We start from the raw sequence: 9,890 nt of genomic DNA on the forward strand, positions 1-9,890 counted from the left end.
CTGTTGTTCATGTCCATGAGTTAGTTCTCTCTCTCTCCCTCTCCCGCTCTCTCTCTCTCTCTCTCTCTCTCTCTCTTTTTTTTTTTTTTTCTCAATCTCTCCACCCCATATTCCCCTCTCTCCCCCCCGCCCCAGTTGTCTGCCTGCTCTCTATCTATGACTCTCTCTGTTTTGCTTGGTAGTTCATTTTGTTCATTAGATTCCACATATGAGTGAGGTCATGTGACACTTGCCTTTCTCTGACTAGCTTATTTCACTCAGCATGAGACTCTCCGGTCCCTTGTGCTGGCTGCATCTCCAGGACTGAAGGTTGCGGTGGTGAGAGCAGACATCCTTGCCCTGTTCCTGGTTTGAGGAGGAAACTCAAACTGTCTTTCCCTTTAAGTTTCATGTTAGCTGTGGGTTTTTGCAGATGCTCTCTATCAAGTTGGGGAGGTTCCCTCTATTCCAGCCAGTTTTGAAAGCTACCTAAGTTAATTGACCAATGTTAAATCAATACTTTCTATGGAAACCTGGAAAGCAGCCTACCACAGACACCTCGAATTAGCAAAGGGGCTCCCAAGTCTGAAGCCTGGAGAGGCGCTGGTGCCATTCCTCCATTTGTCTTGTCTGAGGATGCGCACAGGCAAAGAATTGCTTGTCACAGGGAGCTCCATGGCCGTGAGATCAAATCCCTGGAACTGGAAGGCTGGGGCGACATTTTCTTTAGCAGGACGGAGAGAGACGGGAATGAGCATTTGCTGAGCATCTACTAGATACAAAGACCTACCATGGGCCTCACGCCAACACGAAGACCAGACCCCACTATCCCATGTGACAAATGATGCTCTGATGTCACACAACTCCAGACGGACAGAGCTCAGGTGCCCAACTGTCCGAGGGCCGGATTGGTCTCTCCAGCCATTCAAGTAATAACAGAACTCAGACTAGTCCCATCCCAAGCAGTGGTGATTGTAGAAACCCAAACCGTGAAAGCCCACCAGCCAAGCAAAGAACGCTTGAGTCACATCCAATTTGCAAATTACACAAGGAGGGTTAATTTTAAAAATATCAATTTATATAAAAGATCGGTGTTTGGGTTGTGACAGGAAAAGAGAACAGAGTCCCAAATTCCTGCCCCTCCCTGTCATACACAAAACAGAAAAGGTTTTGTCCTAGTACCTTATACAATTCTTTAAAACTTTTATTTTCATGCCTGGCCGGTGTGGCTCATTGTTGAGCATCGACCTAGGAACCAGGTCAGGGTTCAATTCCCGGTCAGGGCACATGCCTGGGTTGTGGGCTTGATCCCCAGTAGGGTGCATGCAGGAGGCAGCTGAATAGTGATTCTCATCATTGATGTTTCTCTCTCTCTCTCTCTCTCTCTCTCTCTCTCTCTCTCTCTCCCTCTCCCTTCCTCTCTGAAATCAATAAAAATATATTTTAAAAACCACATAAAAACTTTCATTTTCAGCGTCTTTCAGGAAGCATGACAAGTTTTTAACAAATATGCAAGAGTGGAATAACTGTACGAGAGGGGAAGTGAGGGGGGAGCGAGGGGGTAAGAGAGAGGGGGTAGGAGGAGGGAGTCTCTCCTCCCTTTGGCGAGGCTGTGACACCAGCCGCTCCTGAGGCCCAGCCCCCCCCGTCAGTGCCCAGCAATGGGTCCCCAAGGGCCTGATCTCCAGCCGCAGTCAGCTCTGCCCTGAGGGAAACTTGGTTGCACAACCATCAACAACACTTCGTCTTGGCCAAACGTTGTGAAAGTTCGCCTCCCTGGTCAATACGGGGATTGTGAAAGGCCGAGGCTGGCCCGGGACCCACACAAAACACCCTGATGGAAAAGAACAGCTCAGAGGCCCAGTTTCACCGGGGAGCTGTTACTGGCGTCAGCGCAGGAACCCTATAATCTATCATCCAAACCAGCTCTTTGCAGGGGTGTTGACAAATACGCCGGGATAACACATGAACCAGGGTCGCACGGGCAATGGAAGACAGGCATCGTCTTTGTCCTGAGAAGATGACAACGTCTACAATCTACGCGCCCCAGGCAGTGCCCCTGGGCTCTGTGGCCATTCTGGGCCGAGGCGTTTGCATGTTGGGACGAGCTAGTAGCATCACCTGCTAACAGAGGTCCCTGTGCAGCCAGCAAGAACTCGGTTCTGTTTAGCCTTTTGTGCCAAGGATGTAAGCTGAGACAAAGGGCAGCCACGCGGAGGAACCGAGGCTCAGCCCTCTTTCCCGGGGTCCCCAGCACTGGGTTCCTCGCTAGGTTCGAGCATCTAGCACCATCTGTGGCCCTTTGTCTGGTTCGGTGTCTCTGTGAGCGACTCAAGAGCAAGGACCAGCTCTGTGGCCCAGTACTGAGCACGAGCTGCACGTACGTCTTCAGGGAGTAAACGTGTTACTGGTGGAAATGGGGTCCTTGTCCCCACCTGTTGGTGTTGAGAGTGGATTCTTGAGATAACCCAAGAGAAAGAATTTTCTGAGACTCCGTTGGGAGAGCAAGTGAGCTTCATTGGCATGGAATTGAATTCTGAGTTCCCAAGGTCCCTTGTCCAGTCCACCATGGAAGGAGTGTAGCTGTGGCTTTAAAGGGGCTACAGTCAGAGCCGGTGTCGAGTGCCGGTTCCATGTTAGGGGTAGACCAGTCCAGCTCCAGGCTGCCTTAGCGTGTGTTCCCCTGCAGCCCATCAGTCCACTGCATGTGGGGTCCGCAGGGCCGCGTGCCTCTGGAGGAAACACGAGCAAATACAAGGAAGCAGGAACGAGAGGGCCCTCGAGCCAAGAGCCAAGCCTTCCAGGCCAGAGAATGAGAGGATTCCTTTGTTGAGGGGTGACGTATTCCCAGATGTCCAGGGGCTTGCAGTGGCCAATGATCTGTTCTCAGGTGTGGCTGATAGGCACCGTCCCGTGTCACCCCAACTTCACTGTGCACGCGTCTCGCTCTCCTTCGATGGGCCCCTTCCCGCTGGCTCCCTGGGGAGTGCCGAGTTGCAGCTTCGGTGAAGCTGCCCAAAGACCTGCCTACAGTGTCTGCCTTCCTCGGGCTCCTGTCCTGTTATTAACGACCAGCTAATTAAATGACATCGGACCCCTCGGCCAGTGCGAATGGTGGGAGTCAGCTCTTAGTTCTGCAAGCAGGGGCTCCACCGCGCACTGACACGGCGCTTCAGAAACCAGCGCCCTCTGGGTCCCTACAAACACACCTGCCTGCGTCTCGGGGAGAGCCTCCGGCCTGAGCTCTCGCCCTCCCTTCCTGCTTCCGAAGCAAGAGCCGGGGTGGGCGCCGAGCAGCCTCCCAGGTCTCTCCCCCCAACAAGCGGGGAGCGTCCACCTCTGGCCGCAGCGGCCTGCTCCAGGCCGGCAGGCCTTCTTGGTACTTGCGCTCCATCCCGCGGGACCGGTGCCTGCCGAGCAGATGGAGGCCTGTTTCCAGGGTGCCCAGGGTCTCTCTGAAGTCACCCTCCGCCATAACTTCCTGGCTTCTCAGCCGCCATGGAACCCGAGCACCAAGTAAAGCGCTGACATGCGCCTCCCAGCAGCCAAATTCCCCTCCGCTGAGCTCCCCTCCAGGAATGCTCCCTGGCGGGACCGGGTAGCGCTGGCGGCCCAGCCGAGACGGACAGTGACAGACTTCCAAGAGGGCCTTTGGGCAGAAGTCCCTGGGGCTGCGCCAACGCCGTTTTGGTCGCGGTGATGGAAGAGTTGCGGCATCATACCGTTCGGAATGAGGTGGGATATAAATAAACGGAAACGATGCACAGTTCCATCTCAGGTATTTGTTTACAAGGAAAATGTCTGGTCCCTCCCCGCCCTCCGTGCAGCTGCCGGTGGCATCTCCCTAAGCGAGAAGCTGGTCCTGTCACAGTTCTCCTGCAGCCCTCCACGCCTGTCCTTTCCCACCAGCTCACACCTCTTCCCTCCACTCGCCAGGCCTGGGAGCCGTGAGCCTCCCTGTTCACCGCCCGCCACTCTGCGACATGCCCCTCCCGTCCCTGCTCGGTGACACTGTTCCCTGCCCTGCCACCTTTCCTGCCCCCTCCGTCTGGGCCGGCCTGGAGACCCGCTTTGCTGGTCTCACGTGTGGCCCTCAGGAGACTGACATGCCTCTGCTCTGCCTTCGAACCCCGCCTCTGCCGCAGAAACCAGCCCGGCCAGGCTGGGGGAGCGCGAGCTTTCGCGTGGAGCAGGAGCCAGTCATCCTGGGCGGGCCATCAGGGCGGGCCAGCCCCACACCAGGGGGACCCCAGCTGTCCCCAGACCCATGAGTGACCCCTGCTTAGATGGGCAGAAGGCAGCAGACCGTGCACCCTCCCAGCTCCCTACAGCCCAGGAAATGCTGGTCGTTTAAATCACTGGATTTGGGGTGACCCGTCACACAGCGTGGCGGTATGTGGCCAAAGATGACTGACACAACCAAGCGCCCCCAGTCCCTGCAGCCAGGGTTCTCTCGTGCCTTCAGCGTTCAAGATGCTGCTTCCTGAGCTTAGAGGAAGTCTCCGTTCAGGACAGACTCTAACAAGTCACCACATCGCTCGGCGCTCAGCTCCCGGGCCTGTCCGTGCCCCCCGCGCCCCTGCCGCCCGGGACACACTGCGCTGTCGCTGCCGAGGCCTCGCTGCTCTCTCCGCAGACCGCCCTCCTCCCCCTGCTCGGCACTCCCAGGTTGTCACATGCTGCCCGGTCTAGTTTGCTTCCTGTCTCCCCACTGGACTGTGAGCCCGGAGGAAAGCCTGCCTTGGAGCAGCCAGCCGCAAGGCAAGGCGAAACATTCTGGAAAGGACCACACCCGTTTTCTACGGAGTTTGTCACTTACCAGTTAGCCTCGCCACTCACCGAGTAAGCACATGCCAATGCGACAGTACAAGCGGGGGCAGCAGTTTAGTTACGTTTAGGTCCTGTGTCAGCACGAGGCCGGCCTGGAGGCAGAAAGCAGGTGCTGAGTAAGCCTCTGGAAGAGAGGCGCTGAGGCCCTCGCAAAGGTGTGTGGGCGAGGCAGCCCCCACATGATCAGATTTATCAAGTCCTTACTCCATGCAGAAACCAGAAGGCATTGTCCTATGGGAACGAATACCAGAAGGCAGGAAAGGGTTTTTTTGTAAGTGATTCTGTCTTGGTAGATGTGTTTGGTTACTATATACAATTCCTGCGCAGAGGGTGTATTTTCTGACCAGAATCAATGACTTGACAAGTTCGTGAACTGGACTGAATGGGTCTTATGTTGCGCTGTGTCCTCCCCTTCTTGGCGCCTGGGTCAGGCATGTGCATTGGGCGCGTGGAGTAAGGATCCATCCAGATAGCTCAAGTGAAGCGGGCAATTGTCAAGACGCCAAGATAAGGCCAACAGACCCTTCCTGGAGAACTCCGAGGAGGAACCCAGCACAGCCGTGCTACAGAGAAGGGAACGGGAGGTCACAGCCTGGGACCCGTCCCGCAATCCCCGCCCACTCCACGCGCCATGCTCCAGAGTGCGCCTGCCTCCCTCCCGGTCTCTCGGCCTCCCGGTCTGGCCCACCAGCTTCTGCTCCTTGGAAATCTGTTCCGCTTCACGTTTCTGAACTCGGATGGCCAAGAGAACCCATCCGTTTGACACGGCTCTTCTCCACGGGCTCGAGCTGGCCCTGCAGGCCTCGGAGCTGGGCCGCCGGGCCCTCCGGGAAGGAGTCCGCCTCAGCCCAGGTCTGGGAACGAGGCCCACACGTCTTCTGGGGCCGTAACCTCTCAGCATTAGCTCAGACGGGGTTTCCAAGAGAAGAACACGACGACATGTTGTTTGATTTGTTTAAAAAATAGACTTTCTATTTTACAGCAGTTTTAGGTTCATGGCAGAACTGAGCAGAAGGTACAGAGGTCCCATGAGCCCTCTGCCCCCACGTGCTCGGCCTCTCCCACTCTCAGCCTCCCTCCCAGAGGGGACATGTGAGTAACCATGAACACGCACCGACACATCATCAGCATCCAAGCGCCAGGCTTTACACTAGGGTTCACGGTTAGTGTTGCATGATCTTTGGGCTTTGACACATGCACGACATGCGTCCCCCATTACAGCGTCAGCCAGAGCCGTGTCACTGCCCCCAAGGCTCTCCACGCCGCTGTCCTCCCTGCTTCCTCCCGACCCTGACAGCACGGAGCCTTCTGCGGTCTCGCTCTGCCTTTCCCAGAAGGTGGTAGAGTTGGAATCACACGGAGTGTAGCCCTTTCAGATTGGCCTCTTCACTTACTGACATGCCCTTGCGGTCCTCCACGTCTCCTTAGGGCTTGATCACGCTTTTCTTTTCAGCGCTGAATGATACGCCATTGTGGGATGGGCCACAGTCCACGTGTCCATTCACCAAGGGAAGAAGACGTCTTGGTTGCTTCCCAGTTTGGCAGTGATGAATGCAGCTGCGTTAACACCCAGGTGCAGGCTGTTGTGTGGATGTGAGTTTTTATCGCCAGGGATGCTGGGTCGCATGGCAAGAGCATGCTGACTTTTGACCAAACGGTCTGCTAACTGGTGGACCTTGGAGCTTTCAGCTCTCAAAATCTTAAAGCTTTCTTCTCTGGAGCCTGGACCTCCTGCTTGTGTGGTACGGCCGAGCTGTGCGCTGCCTCGTCTGGTCTCTGGCCTGGTCCTCTCGCTGCTCATAGCACCTCACTTTCCCGGCCTCGCCCACCACCTATCTCGCGAGACTGTGACCTCAGACAGAATGAGGCGACCAGGCCTGACGCTCTTCGACTTCAAAGTCACCTGCCCCTTCCCATCCTTCTGTCTTGCACACAAACACCTCCCTCCCCTCTTGGCCTTTTGTTGGATGCCAGGCACTCTGTTCTTACTTTAAAACACGATCTTAGCCCTAGCCAGTGTGGCTCAGTGGATAGAGCATTGGCCTTTGGACTGAAGGGTCCCCAGTTCAATTCCGGTCAAGGGCACATGCCCAGGTTGTGGGCTCGATCCATTGTTGGGGGCCTGCAGGAGGCAGCTGATCAATGAGTCTTTCTCATCATTGATGTTTCTGTTTCTCTCTCTCTCCCTTCCTCTCTGAAATCAATAAAAATGTATTTTTAAAAAACCCCACGATCTTATTTAAGCCTCACAAGCACCCTGTGCAGTTGGTACTTACAACCACTTTTACAGATGAGGAAACAAAATCTGAGAAACGCTGGGAACTTCGTCAACAGCCCACCTTCGTGACTAGTTCATGGTGGATGGAGCCCGTCCCTCCTGCAGCGAGTTGCCTTCACACGGCGGGGCCTAATAACACCTGCCAACATGGTGTCAGTTCACACCGTGAATAAACTAACAACAAAACCACGTCCAGAAAAGAGGGACATGTGAGGACAATATTTACCTTGGATTACTTTGGGTTCATCATTGATCTTCTAATGGGTTTGGCTGGCCTTTTGTCCGCCTGTCTGCTCTGTCAGAAGCAAACCCAGCACTATGTAAGTGTGTGATCGCATCCCATGAGCCTAGGCGGCTGGGGAGGGCCAGCGAGGGGGGTGGTGGGCATTAAGGAGGCCTGGAGCCAGGCTTAGCCGCAGGTGGAGTTGGTTGTCTTCTGAGATGTCATCGGTGCCGATATGGGCTTTTAGGTTCTGGCTTCCGAGTTCTGGGCTGTCAGTGACAGTTCCAAACAGCCAATTAAAATCCAGGGTGGGAAGGAGCCACGTCCGAGTCCCGCGGGGTGGCCCTGGGCCCAGGGCGGGGCTGACGGGTGGTGGGTCTGCTGGCTCTGCAGCTTTCGCAACGCAGATTTATGGGGATCAACTTTCCCCTCACCCTGTCCCCTGAGACTTAGGGAGAATAGCTTTTTTTGGAGAATTGTCTTAAAGAGAGATGATGCTCAGTTTAATGCCCCTGTGACTTCAGGACTAATTCAGAGAATCACACCCAAGTGTTCAATATTTTTCCATAATAATCATATTAAAAATGTTAAAAACAAAAATGTACCATAAATTGCCCCTAAGATATTCATCACCGATTCTAAAGAAAATCTAAACACAGAATTTATAAATTGTCTGCGTTCTGCGTCTTTCCTGTCATTTCTGCCTGGCTATTGTCCAGTTACTACCTCTGCATAGAGAATGAGGAAATAGGGAAACGACCTCGTGTTCTCAAATTTAGATAGTTACATAAAGATGGATTTTAGTGGACACACAGTTTCTCTTTAAGAAATAAAAACTATTGACTAAAGAAAAATTAGGATACAAAAGCATTGGGATGACTCAGCGTTCTCTTTTTCGATTTCGGTAATAAGTCGACCAGTAATCCAGTCTGTCACAGGAGGGTTCAGGCTGCCGCGGAGCTAAGGAAATCTGGAACTGTCTTCCACCCTCTCACTGAGGCCCGTGTTCTGGCCGTGGACCCTTCCCCTTTTTTGAGTGCTTGCCTCAATTCTGGCTCAATGCGTGCCTTCACCCCTGAGTAGAGCGTTTCTATGGCTTTCAAATACCGCCCAGGTCAGATGCCTTCTGCCCAGCCACAGGTCCCATCCGGTGACTATCACCAGCCTGGTCCTGGCATTGACGTAAGAACAGGCTATCAAATCTCACTCATATGTGGGATATAATGATCAACATAAACTGATGAACAAAAATAGATCCAGAGACAAATGTCAGGGGAGGGGGGTTAGAGATCAACCAAAGGACTTGTGTGCATGCATATTAGCATAACCAATGGACACAGACACCAGGGCAGTGAGGGCTTGCCCTCACGGGTGGGAGTGGCTTGGGGGGGGGGTGTCTCCTTTTTCAATCGGGGAAAAAGGAGACATACGTTAAACTTGAAAAAAAAAGGGAACAGGCTATCAAAACATCCCTTTACCCATTTGAAGTTGATACTCACTGCCTGTCTTAAAGGGTCTCCAGACAGGTGTCACGGGTGGACCACCCAGGGGTGTCAGGAGCCATCAAGCAATACAGTATCTGCAAAGTCAAGGCACTTTCGTGATGTTATTCATGGATACAACCCCAAAGCTTGCAGGTCATCAGGTCCCACTCTATCTAATTCAGGAGTTTCTTCATTCTGTCATTCGTGGGTGAAGGCAAGATAGGGAAGAGCATGGAATCGTGGAACGGGAACGTTGGGGCCTGAATCCTGGCTCTGGCTCATCCAACTGTGATGTTTTCTTTGACCTTGGAAAAATGCCAACCATCGGAGCCTCAAGGGCACGTGTCAGTGCTGGGTGCATGCTTCATACCCAGTCCTGAGTGCAGGACACGGACCCCGAGCTGCACGCAGCTTCCAGACCCTTCTCTCCATCATCTCAGCCTTGCTCTTGGGCACTGTGGCTCGGGCTGGGGTTATCTTTGCTGTCTCACTGTCTCACTCGGTGAACTTGATCCTGGCTGAGGGAGTCTCAGTGAGAGCCCCAGCCCAGCCACCTGCCGTCCCAGCGACCACCTGCAAGCAGCCTGAGATTATGCCCATCCTTGAGCTAGCCGTGGGACAAGCGTGTCTCCACCACCTTGAGCTAGTCGTGGGACAAGCGTGTCTCCACAGCTAGGCTGTGACAGCCTGAGGACGGGGCTGTGTTCACCCCTTAGTTATGGAGGAAATTATGTGACTAAGGATTCTGCTGAGTCCTGTTTTAAGAAGCGGGAGCCACCAGGCTGGAGTGGCTTTGCTTGCTGTGGTCTCAGTTCTGCTCTGTGATACCGGCAGAACGGTTCTGCCCCACGACTGTAATTCAGCCCTACACCACGGTAAGCCCCTATGGGACCGAGCCCAGTGTCTCCACCCGCTTCCAAGACCCAGGATGCCGCTAATACCGCCACCTCTGCCGCTTACAGGGTCACCTTATGGAAGTGTCCACCCGGCGCGCCGTCCTAGCGATGACAGGAGACTTCTGCTGACCTCCCAGTGCTCAAACCATCATCCCCTCCCCTCCCCAAGGTCAGCACCCACCCCCACACCTATCCCTCTG

This window comes from Eptesicus fuscus, chromosome 19 (assembly GCF_027574615.1).
Source record: "Eptesicus fuscus isolate TK198812 chromosome 19, DD_ASM_mEF_20220401, whole genome shotgun sequence".
NCBI lineage: Eukaryota > Metazoa > Chordata > Mammalia > Chiroptera > Vespertilionidae > Eptesicus > Eptesicus fuscus.